Source organism: Tamandua tetradactyla, chromosome 17 (assembly GCF_023851605.1).
Source record: "Tamandua tetradactyla isolate mTamTet1 chromosome 17, mTamTet1.pri, whole genome shotgun sequence".
Taxonomy (NCBI): Eukaryota; Metazoa; Chordata; class Mammalia; order Pilosa; family Myrmecophagidae; genus Tamandua; species Tamandua tetradactyla.
The window spans coordinates 73,857,383-73,872,504 of record NC_135343.1 but is presented as its reverse complement, the minus strand read 5'-3'; the positions used below and the strand labels follow the sequence as shown (position 1 = coordinate 73,872,504).

Genomic DNA, 15,122 nt, shown 5'->3' with positions numbered 1-15,122 from the left:
GCCCACACTCCTTAGCATGGCATAATGGCTTTCCAAGATTCACTCCTATATGTCTCCAGGCCTTTTCTGCCTAACAGTTTATACTTCAAAAACCAATTCGTCTGTAGCCTGTAGCCCCCAAGTGCCTTCCTTGCCTGTCTGCCTTGCTCAGGCTCTCCCTTCTGCCTGGAAAGTACCCCCTGCCCACGCGGATAACTGTCTCCTCCCGGAAGCTCTCACCAGGAATTCCCTTCCCCATGAAGCCTTCTCCATTGGCCCAGGTGGAGTTGGAGGGTGGGTGTAGGGCCCCATTAGTGCCTTGAGCTGTGTCTACACTTCCAGGTTTGTTTTCTGTTTCTGTCTCTACTACCACAAGTTCAAAAGCATTCTGAGTATGTTTGTTGAACGAACAATGACATTACAAATAAGTGAAAGTTCTCACTTTCCATTGCCTTTCCTCTCTCCAGTTTTTGCCATCCCCAATGTCCTCCTCCTCAGTGCACGCATTGTCTTCTGCCTGGCCAGAGCCCTCAACAATGACACCCCACCCATGTTGGTCATCACTGATATTAACCCCTCCCTCCATCATATTCTCCTATTTTTAAAATATCATTTAACAGTGTCACTATTCACCCCATCACCCAAGTAGAAATTTTCTAAATCATCTTTGACACCTATTATTCCCAAATTTGAGAATCATAAATTCTTTCAACTGTATTTCTGAAATGTCTTATTTCCCACTTGGGTGTTCCTCATCTCTCACTTGTTCTGATATAAAGGCCTCTTCAGTTGCCTCCCTGATTCCTGTCTCCCCGTCTTTCTTCCTTCCCTTATTCTAAATCTTCATCAATAAATCACTATAACTCACATAGGCCCCCCAAAATTTGAAATATTTTAAAAATCATATTGTTTATATGGACAAAGTCCCCACAAAAATTTCCAAAGAAAGGCAGAAATATTTTTACAGGCTGATGCCTTAACTGCTTACCCTGACACTCAAAGTTCTTTATAATATGCTCTCACCTGAGCTTCCCCCCAACCAATGCCTTACCTAATTCCCCATGTTCTTTATGCCCCTGTTTTAAGATATATGGAGGTTTTCTTTGCAGTGTGCATGAAAATCCCTCTCCAGAAAGGGGCCCTATGGGTTTAGAAGGGATAGTTTCATAAAATTCTCAGGGACTGGAATCCAAAGCATATACTCACAGAACAATAAAAAATATTGTTAAATGTGGGTAAGAAAGGTAAGTCCTTATTTCTTTCTTTCCTATGAAACTGTCCCTAAATCCTCCATTACTCAACAGTGCTTTTGTTGTAAATGGACCACTGACCTCTGAGTTATACAGTCATACCAGTTACTCACTGTTCTCCAGACACGTAAGAGTCATCCATTCATCCTCGTTGACCTGGGAGAGTCCCAGTTTTAGGAGGCTGTCCTATGTTAATAGCACCATTTTTCACTCTCAAAAGGGTCTCAGTTTGGGTGGTAAATTATATAGTCACCTTGCAAACATACCATGTAATCTCATGCCTTGGTCAATGCCTCCCCACCTTATTCACCCCTAACCATCTACTCAGTCAAGCCAACATCCTCAAGGCCCAGTTCACATGACATCGTATCAGTCAGGATTTTTATCTAAAAACAGGAAGAATCCACTCTGAGAAGTCTACACAGAAAATTAATTTATTAAAGGAATTTATACTACTCAGGAATCACCAGGAGGGTCAGAGAGACAGACCTTGAGTTACTAGGGAAGGATGATACCCAATCATATCTGGATCCTCCTCCAGCCAACACCTTATGTGAACTCATGTTAACACCTATGGGACTCATAATGTGATTATAGAAGCTCTGAGAGAACCAATGCCTCCATCACACTTGACAATAAGAGTGGACAACACTTATGTAGCACTTGCCATATGCCAAGCACAGTTAGAAGTGCTTTCCAAGTATTAGCTCATTTAATGTTCATACCCTGTCCATGGGTAGTGCTATTATTATGCCCACTCCACAAGTGAAGAAACTGAGGCATGGAGAAGTTACACAACCTGCCTATGTTCACTCAGTAAGTGATGGAACCAGGATTCAAATTCTAGGCATGCTGGACCCAGAGTCTAACCTTCTCGACAAATGCTTAATAATTTCTTTTGTAGAAAATCAATTTCCCTGCCTGGAGCCATTTTATCATGTGGCTCATTTCTTAATGTAAGTCCCACATGGGTATGTTTCACTATCAGAATCTAGGTTACATGACTGCCCCATGGCTGCAGGGGGCTTTGGGTTGCAAGACTTCAACTCAAGATGTGGGGAACTATCAAAATGAAGTTAGAAAAGTGCTCAAAGGTGGTGGGCAAATGATGACTGCCCAATATCATCATCACTTTAAGAAGCCTTCTTCAACAACCCCATACAGACATGGCACCCATCCTCAGCAGATGCTATCCTTAGATCTGAACAAGTGGAGCCCCTTTCTCAGACACCACACTTTGGAGTACCTCCCATTACATTTTCCAAGTCTTCTCTGGTACCTGGGAGATGGGGCCAGTAGTGCAGTGCCATCTGGGATGGTCACCTCAAGTCCAAACTAGAATTCTTCAAATCTCTACCTTATGCTGGTGGGTCGACCAGATGTCTCAAGTATTCAGGACCCTGTAAGTAGGGACCAGTTCTAGGAGAGCAGCCTGAAAAGCAATTGCTCCCTTCGGCCAACAGATTTCTTTCATGGGATTGTGTTAGACTGGGTCACCAGAATGATGCCTATACGCTAATTTGGGGTGAAACACTCACATTAGGCACTGGATGAAGAAGAATCCACTAATTGTACCAAAAACAAACAAACAAATATGCCCAAGTACCTCTTCCTACCCCTATTCTAAATCTTCATCAATGAATCACATAACTTAAATAGGCCCAAAAATTTGGACATATTTTTAAAATCATATTATTTACATGGACAGGATCTCCACAAAAATGAATTGCCCAGGGCTCCACACACCTCAGAGGCAGCCTGATCCTCATTTTTCCTATAGAACTTTGCATTTACTTCCGCTATAGCAAAAGCAATTGACACATTTGAACACATTCCTTTCCGAGACATTTTTTTGTTGTTATGTTCCATGGTAACACCTCTTCTGCTTTTCCTTCTACCATGGCTTCCTTTGCTTCGCTCTCTTCTTGATCTGTTTCTTAAATGCACATGTTCCAGTGCTTACTCCTAGCCCCTATATCTACATTCTCTCCCTGGGTTAGCTCATCTAGATTGGTGAGTTTGAATACCACCTACACAATGATGAATCCAGGACTTTTATTTCTGGCCCTAACCTCGCCCCCAAACTCAAGACTTTTATCCAAGTGCTGACCTGTTCTCTCAGATGTCTAGTGGGCATCTCAAACTTTCCACATGTGAGATGGAGTTGTTGATTGTACACACGGATGCCTGCAAAGCTGTCTCCCTCTCATTCTTCCATATTTCTCTAAATGGCACTGTATTAGTCAAGGTTTTCCAGAGAAACTGAACTGACAGAATACACACACACACACACACACACACACACACACACACACACACATATATAAAATGAGATTTATTATAGGTATTGGCTCATGTGACCATGGGCATTGGCAAACTTGAATTCCATAGGGTAGGCCACCAGTTGGGAACTTTGATAAAGGCTTCTGTGCATTTCCCAGTAGAAGCTGGCTGGTTGAAGTAGAGAAAGAAATTCTTCCTTCTGACTGCTGAAATCATTGGTTCTCCCTTTAAGGCCTTCAAAACTGATTGGATGAGACGTTCCTCATCTCTGAAGGCAATCTCCTTGTTGACTGTAGATGTAAACAACTGTGCATACTCTCAACGGACTAATGGTTTAAATCCATGAAATACTCCCACAGAAATAATCAGGCCAGTACTTTCTTGACCAAAAGGGGCACCACAACCTAGCCAAACTGCCACTTGAATTTCACTATAACAGACCCCATTATGTATTGGATGGCTTAAGCCCACACCCAGGAGACATCCTTGATTTTCCCTTTCCATTGTCATTTGTGCCAATTTCTTCTGCAAGATCTGCTTTCCTACTTCAACGTATATCCCAAGCCAATGCAGTGCTCCCATCTCCTCCGCTGCCACCCAAGTTCAAGTGGCCGACACCTCTTGCTGCACTGGCACAACAGACCCTGCTGGTTTCCCTGCTTCCTGTCCTCCCTCCATAGCCCATTCTCTGCAGGGCAGCCCGAGAGGTCGCATAGCAGAACTCAAATCATCTCACTCCCTCTACCTAGAATACTTTAATAATTGCCCATTTCCCTTACGTAATATGTAAATTCATTCCAACGCATGGACTTCGATGTTCTGAGTGATTGCCTCCACCTACATGTTTAACTCTCCTTCTGCCTCTCCCCTAGCTCATTACGCTCCAGGCAAAAGGCCCGCCTTCTGCTAGCAGTTCCTACTGCAGATGCTTTGAAAGTATCCACTGCCCGAGCACATTACACAACTGAATCCCTTTCTCGCTCAAACCTCAGCTGTCAGAAAGTCCTTTCCTGACCATCCCTTTCTAACTCATCCCGCTCTGAGAGAAAATTAAGCTCTCCTACATTCCCTAGTTTCTTCCCATCATAAATTCTGAAATTATACTTTTTATTAGGTTGCTTTTTTGTTTATTGTCTATGATTATAAGCTTCATGAGGTCAGGGTGTTTGTCTTGATTTCTGCAAAAGTCTTGGAACTTAGGACATGTCCCAAGCACAAGAAAGAATTCAATAAATAACTGGTGAATGAATAAATGAAGGAACTGACAATTCAAAGAGAATATTGACCCTCCTGAATGAGAAGAAAAAGGAGGTGAAGATGTGAATGACGTTTCTAGGTAAATAACATTTACATTTATTTGACAACCTTCCAAAGGCCTTTTCAGGTTTAATTCCCACTGAGTCAGAAAGGTGAAACTGTAAAACATACTTCTGGAACAAAATACATTGTATCAAGTGGTTGACCAGGCCATGCCCCTCACGCTTTGGTGTTTTAGATTTTTAGCCAGAGGACTTTCGGTGATCTGTTTTGAGTGGCTATTCAGTATCAGTGAAGTGGAATATACTCCCTTGGGCTTTGCTTCTAACAGCCTCATGAATACATTGGCTATTTCTGCTCTCCAAAGACATGCTTGCCAACATTATTACATGCTGGCATCTATAGCTGTATGCCTTTGATGTTTCGTTCAGAAAAATGTAGTCATACTGCAAGAACGCATCTGTCCAAATCAAACATCTGGGACCCTGCACTCACAGGCAACTTTGATACTGCTTGAGTCCAGGCCTTTGATTTACAATCCCCCCCCTTTTTTTTTTAACAAACCCTATTTTATTAGGTTTTTCTTTACTTATTTTCCCTTAGTGCATGTCTGAGAAGCAAATTTATTAGTACGATTTTGAGCATATTGTCTAAATTTTTAAATGTAAAAGCTGTTCAGTGAAATAGATATGGTATGTGCAACGTATTCTAAAGGGACATCTTCTCCTTTTCTTCTCTTAGGTTACCTGTCTAAAGAAGGAATGCCAGATGTGCAGAAATGGAAACCCTCTCAAATTAGGAAAAAGTAGGCTCCAAATAATAATAAGATCCTCATTACCAATATAAGAGTGTCAGCCACAATAAAGTCAATTGGTTTTCCAGTTTGCAATTGATGCCACATAATGACAATAATTTAAATGTATTCAGTGTTTATAAGCTCTTTTACATATTGTCATATTGGCTCATCCCATCAGCTAGCCAGATAAAAAGGAAAACAAAGTTTATTCTAACCTGACGGATGAAAAAACTAAGTCAAAGAGAGGTTAAGTGATTTGCTGGATACACACAGCTAATAAAGGCAGAGCTGGAACTCAGACACAGGTCTTCTGAATCCAAGTGCAACACTCTTCCTTTCTATCACACTGTCTTAAGAGGAGGACCAAAACCTTTTGAAAACCTTAAGCATGGAAACAATCCAAACCCATTAGAAATAACAGCCACCACCACTATTTCCTGGGTGCTGCTTATGTGCCATGCACTGCTCATCCGACACAATTTACTGAGCATCTGTTATATCAAGCCAGTTCTAGATGCTGGCCATGAAGCAGTGAACAAAACAGAGGAAAATAAGCTCTGCTCTCATTGAACTTACAGTACTATATTTCAGCTTACACTATTTACACTGTTGGTTTGGCTGTACAATTCTTTGTTTCAAGTGGATGTTCTGTGCAAACATAGGATGTTTAGTTCTTTCCTTCATCTTCTTCCCAGTTGTGACAACCAGAAATATCTCCAGACATTGCCAAATGTCCCCTGGCTGAGAAACACTGTTTCATAAGGAAGAGACAATGAAAAATTGAAAAAATAAAGTACATAGCATTAGAGGTTAATAAATCATATGAATAAAAATGAATCAGGATAGCTAGTGAGTGGGTGATACATGTGTCGATGGCCAAAGATGGCCTTGCTGAGAAGGTCACCTTGGAGCAAGGCCTGATGGAGGAGAGAGTGTGAGTATCAGTGTGGCTATTTGAGGAAACAGCCTTCCAGGCAGATAACAGCAAATGCAAAAACCCTAAAGTAGGAGCAAACCAGCATTTTCAAGTAACAAGGAGGCCCATGGCTAGGGTGGAGCGAAGGAGCGACACTAAAGTAGATGATAGAACACAGTGGTATGGGGACCTGGAGGACCACTGTAAAAGTACCAACTTCTAGTGATGGTGAGATGGGAAGACACTGCAGGATGTTGGCAGAGGAGAGACGTATCCAGCAAGTTTTTAAAAGATTGCTCTAATTGCTCTGCTTGGGAAAAACTATAGGTGGACAAGGATGGAAAGAAGGGGACTTTTGGAAGATGATAGCAATCATCTAGGCAAGAGCTGATGGTGAGTCAAAACAGAGTGGTAGAGATGGGGGTGGTGAGAAGTGGTGAGTTCTGGAGATATTTTGAAGCCAGAACCACAGAGTATGCAGACAGATTGAATTGGGGTATGAGCAGAAAAAGAGGGCTCAAGGATGCCTCCAAGAATTTTGGCCTGAGCAGCTGAAGGATTGAAATGGGGAAGGCCACGGAGGAGCAGGTTTAGGAGGGAAGAAGAGGAGTTCAGTTTGCTTCTTGGTAAATTGAAGGTGGCTGCCATGTATTTTTAGTGTTATATGTAGATATGAACTCATTTAATCTTTTTAACGATCCTATAAAATGGATAGTATTACTACCCTCAGTTTACAAATGAAGAAACCAAGCCTCAGGGAGGTTGGGTGACCTGTGCAGAGTCTGCAGAGTTGGGAGACGCGTCTCAGCAGTCTGGCTCCCGGCCCGTGATACCAATTGTGATGATGACCATGGAATGGCCCCTGTGCCAAGGCTGCCTCCCCGTGAAAGTCACTCTCAGCAAAAGCGGGACTTGGAAAGAGTAATTAAAGCATCGGGCACTGATCTTTGCACATTGAATTAGAAGAGGCAACAGTGAAAATTGGAGGCGTGACTGTGCATGGTGTTTCTTAGGATGAATACATGCTTTAATTCCTCAAGTCTAAACAGATGGAAAGATAATTCAATCCAGCAAGATAAAATTGGCTGACTTTTTCCAATTCTTCATTGTGGTACCATCTCCTGATGAAAGCACAGCCAGGGTCTAATTAAGTCCCAAGAGTCTGTGTCATCTTCGCTGTTTACCCTTCGCTGAGTGAATCCCTACAAGGCCAGCCTCTCCTGTTACCTTTGCATGCTCTCTTTCCAACATTGGGGCTTTTTTAAAAAAAATTTTTTTTCTGTATTCCTTTTAATTTAATTTCACTGAATACATTGTTGTTTTCTGCTGAGAAAAAGTTCAAAGGCTATGAGTCAGGATAGAACATAAAATCTTCTATTCCGCATCTTGAACACTTTGGAGAAGATGGAATAAATATATTAAAATGAAATATGGTTAAAACAACTCCATTTGGCTACTACCCTGGTCATCTCTGAAAGTGTGACTGTTGAGGAGATCTCTGTACCTATGGGACAGCTCTTTCTCCTCTTGTCACCTAATGAGCTCTCCTTCCTTTAAAGCTCAACTCCAATGTCACTTCCTTCTGCAACATAGGCAGTCCTAAGCGTAGCTTCCCGCCCCCATGGCGTAGCTTCCCCAACCCCCTAATTCAGACATTCACGCACTCTATCATGGTTGTCTGCCCCACTAGACAGAGCTGCAACAAGGGAGGGATGGTACCCACAAGAGCCGGGTCTGGAAAGGAAATCTGGGGCCAGAGTATAAAAGCCTAGTATTCCACTGAAGGAACTGAAATTTGCTCCTATGTACAGGAGAGAGACATCATCAAGTTTGAGCATTTAGAGAGCTGGCTCCCAGAACACTGTGGGGGCTGATGGGAGGTGGGAGAGATGGGAGAAAGTGAGGACAGTCAGGGCACTAACTCAGGGGTCCATGTGGGAACTGATGAAGGTCTGCATGATTCAGTGGGGATGAAGAAGAGGAGTTGAACTGGACAGAACTTTCCTTTTTTTTTAAATCAATCCGAACTGTCAACAGAAGCTAAAAATCATTCTTGTTTGTATCTTAGGGCTGAGAATGACTGCATCTTAGGGTTGGGAAAGGACCTCAGATCATCATTTCTTTCCCCCCAACCAGTTCAGGAATAGCCTGGGCAGTAATTCAGACAGATGTCAGGATGCCTCTGCTCAAACATTTCATGAGATGAAGTGGCCACCACTACATAGGATAGGCTCTTTTTTTTTTTTTTTTTTTTACCAGATTTCCTGATAATGAACCCAAACTGATGTCTTACTTTTATCTTTGGAATTACAGGTGTCAGACCATCACAGTTTGTAAGCAACCATCACTTACTGCTAAAATCTCTGTGGTTCTAGGCTGTATACCATCAGTTTCTGATGCTCTGCCTGCTTGCTCACCTCCAGCTAGCTTCCAGCACGTGGGGCTGCCCGACAGAGCAGATGTGGCCTAACTGGGGCTGAATTCAGGGCTGACAACCACCTTTTAATTATAATTCTGCAAACATGGTGAAGTAAGGAGCTCCAAGGGCCCACGTCTCCACAGGAACCCTGAAAAAAATTAGCAAAAACTGTCAGAATCAACTTTGCTGGAACTCTGGAAAATGGTCAAAGGTTTACAATAACCAAGTGAATGCTGAATCAAAAAAGAAGTGGCTTCAAAATGGCATTAAGGAAGTCTCTGTCTAATTACTGACTACAAGTTAAAGGGACAGAGACTTCAGAAAGAATGCAAAGAACACAGTCCTTCAAGATAATGCTGACTCGTCTTGGCTTTGTGTTTGGCTTGTGGCCAACTATATCCTTTGCATGTGACAATGATCAGCCAGGACTTCTGAAGCCATACATCTAAAGTTCAATTTCTGAATCTAGGTGCTTGGACATTATCTGATTCCTTATTATATTCCATTTTATTTCTTCAAGCCCAAAGCTCCTGTCTGTCATATTCTTTTGAAATTCTCATTTTATTATTCATCTCATAGGTATCCCGCCCAAAATCGTGCTTTCTATGATTTTAAAGCATCTTTTTTTTTATGTCTTCCTCAAAATTATTGGCTAAAATCTGTCAAACAGAACTAGATCAATACAGAGCACCGGGCACATCACCAAGGAGCCTCCATTCCAATAATTCTAGTTCTATAAGTACATTTATCCATCAACTACAACCCACACAAAAGTCTAATACCCCAAAAGGTTGTACTCTGAAAAGAAAATTAGTTTAATTTGGCTCATTTTATCTCTTCAAAAAGGTACTCTAAAATTTTGCTGCAAATTGGCCTTGCTCAAAGAGGCTTTTAGTTTCCTCACTTTCTCTCTTTCTCCTTTTAGGAAACTGGGCTAGTGTGCATCTCTCTCCTGTCCTCTCTCCTCTGCCATTTCTCAAGCACTGGGCAGTGCTTCTGCAATCACAACTACAGCTCTGAGTACTGCAAGGTGAAATTCGCTTCAGCCTGCAGACAGGACTTCTTCAGAGCAAGTAGGCGGTTTTCTTAGCATCCTTTCTATGAAGATGCAGGTCATTATCCTGGATAGAAAACTAAGCAAGTCAAATGGGAAATGGAGTCCACATCTTCCCCTCTGTGTGTGCCATGGTCATGCCTATTGCTTGAGACCCAGCCTACTTACCACCTCCTCACTCAATTCTCCAGCATGAACATATCTCTTATTTAACAAAACAAAACAAACAAAATTTCCATAGCATTTTCTCTGTATTTCTATTATGGCTCTTTCAACTTTCCACTTGGTGTTGGCATCTGGGCTCTGTCACAACTTAAAGATGAAGACTTTGCACCAAGAGAACTGGGTACAAGTCCAAGCTCTCCCTCTTACCATTTAGGTGATGGCGGCAAATTCTTGATCTCTCTAAGCTTTAGCTTCTTTACATCTAAAATGGAAATAACATTTGTAGAGTTACCATAAGAGTAAATGAGACAATATTTGGTAAGCACAGTGCTCAGCACTTAGAATTCATATTATCTCTTCTCTCACAAGTGCAGCATGGCACACATAGAACCAACTCCAACCACCTTGAATGGTATGATGGTTGGAGCTGGGGCAGCCATTTTGCAGCCATACAGCAATAAGCATGAGATAAGACCAAAAGAATTAATCACAGTCACCAGTTATCATTGAACCCCTGAATCAAAGCCACAACTTAACATAATATGAGGGGGAAAATATCTGTCTGTTGAAGATACTAAGCCAGTCTTTCTGTTACTTGCAATTACCCCCTGGGGCCAGAATGCCTAACACAAGCCACAAACTAGACATGATTTGCAATAAAATATATCTCCACTTATGGAAGAAAACCAACTAGGAATGTGTAGTGCATGTGTGTGGATATGTATGTCTTGTGTGTCTGTGTGTGTCTGTGTGTGTGTGTGTGTGTGTGCGTATACTCAGGTTCCTGCAGCAATGTTCAAGTTGTCTGTTCACAAGTTAGTTTTATAACTAATTATTGGGCAAGATAATTCAAGAGTTTTCTCCCTTGCACATTTGGAGGGAAGCAGGTGTTTCTAGCATGCTATCTATGATTTGGGAATCCCTCTACCCCTGCCTTCCATGCACGCATTTCCTAAGCTGAAGAGCAGCTCCTTGCTGTCCAAAATCGGACCACGGCAAAGGCAGGGATTGGTGATGTGGGCCCCATATTTCAAGATGCCCTGGGGGCCCTTAAAGAGGGGAAAGGAAAACCCAGTAACAGGGCAGTTGGTGGGAGGGAGCCAGGAAATATTCAAAGGTTCAACCTGTAATTTGAAACAAGATCAAAAGCTAGAGTAGTGGGTGGCTCACTTTTGCCTTCCTCAGCCCCTGGGGATATACAAGCATAGTTGGAAAACCTCCAGGTCTAACTCAGAACCCTGGTGACCAAACAAGCTCAAGGCAGAGGGAAGGGATGGGATTGAGAGTGAGTGGCTCCAAGGGGTTGAGGAGCAACACCTCAGGGTCTCAGGTTGGCATGTAGGAATGGGAGTTACACATGCCCAGGTGGACAAAGGGTCAGGTGGACGAGGCTGCAGGTAAAGAAGGAGGTAGGTGGCTCCTGTCTTGAGACCCTGGGCCCTTGGCTCTCCAGAAGTGCAGGAGCCAGACACATCTGTGTGCCCTCCCTCCACCCAGGATGCAGCTTGGCACCCAATTGGCCGTAGGTGTGCAGGCCTAGGGCTGGCAGCAGCTCTATCTGCACAGGTGGTCGCCCTGAGGCAGACAGATGCAGAAGGCTGCCAAAATCCTCCCCCGCACCAACTCAGCACCCCCAGAATCCAAAAGGTTTCAGAATTTTTTTTTTTCTGGGCTCTAAGAAAAGTCTTGCACTGTGCTTAGTCACACAAGAGAGGGCGGTGTAAGTAAGGATTTGATGGCAATGTAAACAGGAGGACCAGAACACACAGGTCTAGTAAAAGCAAACTTCGGTTAGGTAAGATCTGGGGCAGGTCTCCAAGTCTTGGTCACCTCATTTGTAAATGAGTGAAATGTTTCTACCTGAGTAGAGGTTATGAGGGTGGGAATGGAGGGATACTGACCAGGAAGGGGCATCAGGGAACCTTCCAGGGTACTGGAAACCCTTTGTTTTAATGCGGATGCTAATTACCGGGGTGCATGCTTACATAAAAATTCACCAATGGTGGCGCAGTGGCAGAGTTCTCACCTGCCATGCTGGAGACCCGGGTTCGATTCCCGGTGCCTGCCCATGCAAAAAAAAAAAAAAAGAAAAGAAAAACAAAAAACTCATCCAGCTATACAAAGTGTGCAAAAATAAGACTGTTTACCCTCCATCCCATCCCCCAGATATAACCTTAAGTATGTTAATTCACAATATCTAAAGTTACTATGAATTGAGGAATATTGCATTTATTAGTCATGACAGTAGCAACAAATGTGTGCAGTGAATGGTTTGGTCTAGAGATAACCCCAGTGCCTCCCTACTCTCACCCTGAAACCTTCCTGGTCTCAGCAGTGTGCTGAGGGCTTGTGGTGCACGTGGGTCAGGAGAAGACCTGGCCCCACCCTCTGGCTGCACTCAGACCCACCAAACAAGCAAATGCAGATCTAACAGAGGTAGGAAAGACAACTTTAAGACAGAGAAAACCAGCAATGATAAATAATGTAAAGCAAATCATCCCCAGGCTGACTTTCTCTTAACACATATTTTTAAAAGCATGCCTCAAATTTCCTAGAAATGCTGCTTCAAGAGAGGATTCAGCCTTCACTTGAGAGTCTCTGTGTACATGGTGTGCACACATGCATACACACACACACAAAAACCACACTCCTCCAGAATCACTGGGCTCACACAACTCTCGAGGAGTCCTCTGAGACTCGGACGACCCCATGAGACCCAGGAACACAGCCCCTGTGACTTAAGTAAGTCACATCCTCTCTTTAAGTAACAGATCCTCTCTCAATAAAGAGCACAGAGAGTGTCATCTGAAAATGCAGAGGGAAAAAATACCCAGCATCTCGGAAAGCCTGAACCAAGACTGGGCCTCACTGAGGTTGGCTGAGCAGACTCTAGGGCTACACCAGCCTACAGGGGGCTGAGCACGGCTCAGGGTGCTGGGGCCAGGCTCCTGCGGCCTCTGGGATCTGGGTTCCGTTCCTTCATCTGTGACGGAAGGCCAGGGAGCTGGCAGTCACTCGGGCACTCGCTTTTGCTGTTTTAAGGTGGATAAGAAGAATCTCAGCAATGTCCCTAGGGCTCCAGGGACATTCAGGCACCCCAAAAGAAGAAAGGCTGAAAATCGGGGAAAGAGCCTGATGGTAACTGACAGTGCTGTGTCTTTCCTCCTTGTTCCCTTTCATTTAGGCTCCGAGGCAGTGGCAGCCTGAGCCTTCCAGGTCTGAAAAATAGTGAGACGGCAGCAGGCCTGGGGTGAGGCCAAGGCAAGCGGGCAGGTCAGAATAGAATGGCTGTGAGCGTTTGATGGTGTTGAAAAATATCAACAATGATACAGCTGAAAAGAAAGCCTGCCCTGGAAAAAAAGAGAGAAGTAATTGTGAATGGTGTGTTAATGTTTAATAGGTGCACAGCTTCTTTTTGGGGATGTTGGAAAAGTTTTTGGCAACGGATGAGTGATGGAAGCACAATTTCATGAATGTAGTTAATACCACTGAGTTGTATGCTTGAAAAGAGATAAAAAAGGAAATTTTAGGTTATATGTATGTAATCTGCTCCCCAACACACAAAATAGAACTCTACAGCACAAAGAGTGGGCCTAATGTAAACAGTGGATTAAATTTAATGGCAAAATAAATATAGTAATGTTGTTTCATCAATTGTAACAAAAGTACCACACTAACGCAAAATGTTAAAAATAGGGAAAATATGGAAACTCTGTACTTTCTGTATGATTTTTCTGTAAACCCACAAATGCTCTAATTACAAAAAAAAGTAATTATCATTTGAACAAATTGGCTTTCTGCCTAGTTCATCATGGAAATGGAGCAAGTTTGAAGAGACGCATTACCAAAAATAAATCCTCTAACCCAAAAATTCAATATTGACTTCCTTTGGATGATGGAACTGTCAATGATTTTTCTCCTACGTTTTTGACATTTTCCAAATTTTCTATGAATTAACATGCAAATTCACTACGGATACATATACACCACTTACAATGGAATTTTTAAACTCAGAGATATTCCTAAAGTGTGAGAATTTGGTTAAAGGTTCAATAGGAAAACCATTATCTAGTGGCACCTGGATAAACTGAGGCCCAGATGAATCACCCTTTGGCTGCTGACCCTTTGTCTATGTATGTTTGCTCAGTGAGCCCACCACAGGCATAGCAGCTTTCATTCAGGAGACAATCTAACTTCACCATTTTCGAGCAATGAGACTAAATTTACTGTATCTTCATAATTTAGAAAATTGAGCCGGGCCTATTCACAAGGTTCCTACAAGGCTATGGAGAGATACAAGTGAAAGGTGAGAGAAAAGCAGAGCTAGAGAACAAGTATAGACTAGGAGGTGGGGATGGAAAGGTGGCCATGCCTGTCCTGAGACTCTCACTACAGAACCCTCTGCTTTGTAAAATGAGGAAATGGTGGCATGTGAAAGCAGGATCAGTTTTAAATTGAGTTTTTTGCTTATTCCAAAGGTGCTTGCCTACACCATGGAACCTAAGCAAGTTATTCAATAACTATATATTGCAATCCTTTACTGCCCACTACAGAACTAGATAAATGGCTCTAGGAAACAGGGCTGAGGAGACATGTGTACTCAGTTACTGACGGTTCAGTTCCATATGTTTCTACATTTTTCAGCTTCTAAGTAAATGTATTGAATTCTGCCTTTTTAATCAGCTGCAACTGCAAAATAATCTAAGGATTTACTCAGCATGCCCCCCAAAATATGTTAACAAAATGTTTCAGGGTGGACATCTGGTTCTCATCAGCAGAGGTGGCTCTAGAGGCTACGGTCCAGGGAGGCATAACCTGGAAGAAAGCAGGATCCAGTGCAGTCCCAAGAGCCAGGAGCCTGGGACACAGTGAACAGACAGTCACAGGTTTGTGGGGTAGCGGGATGCTACCATATCACCCAGTTCTCTGTAGGGAGTACTGGCTATTGCCATTGCATGTCTCCCCCTTCTATCTACCTCTTTCCTATATTGCAGGGACTTGAT

General features: G+C 42.9%; 1 long non-coding RNA gene across 1 annotated transcript in view; it reads right to left on the bottom strand.

The window, feature by feature from the left end:
• Positions 1-8,945: 8,945 nt before the first annotated feature.
• The window catches only part of LOC143661758 (uncharacterized), an 85,152-nt gene continuing 78,975 nt past the window's right edge, over positions 8,946-15,122 (bottom strand). The window contains exons 2-3 of the long non-coding RNA XR_013164807.1: positions 10,327-10,381; positions 8,946-9,048 (exon numbers count right to left, since the gene is read on the bottom strand). This is a non-coding gene — a long non-coding RNA (uncharacterized LOC143661758). The remainder of the gene's footprint in view (positions 9,049-10,326; positions 10,382-15,122) is intronic.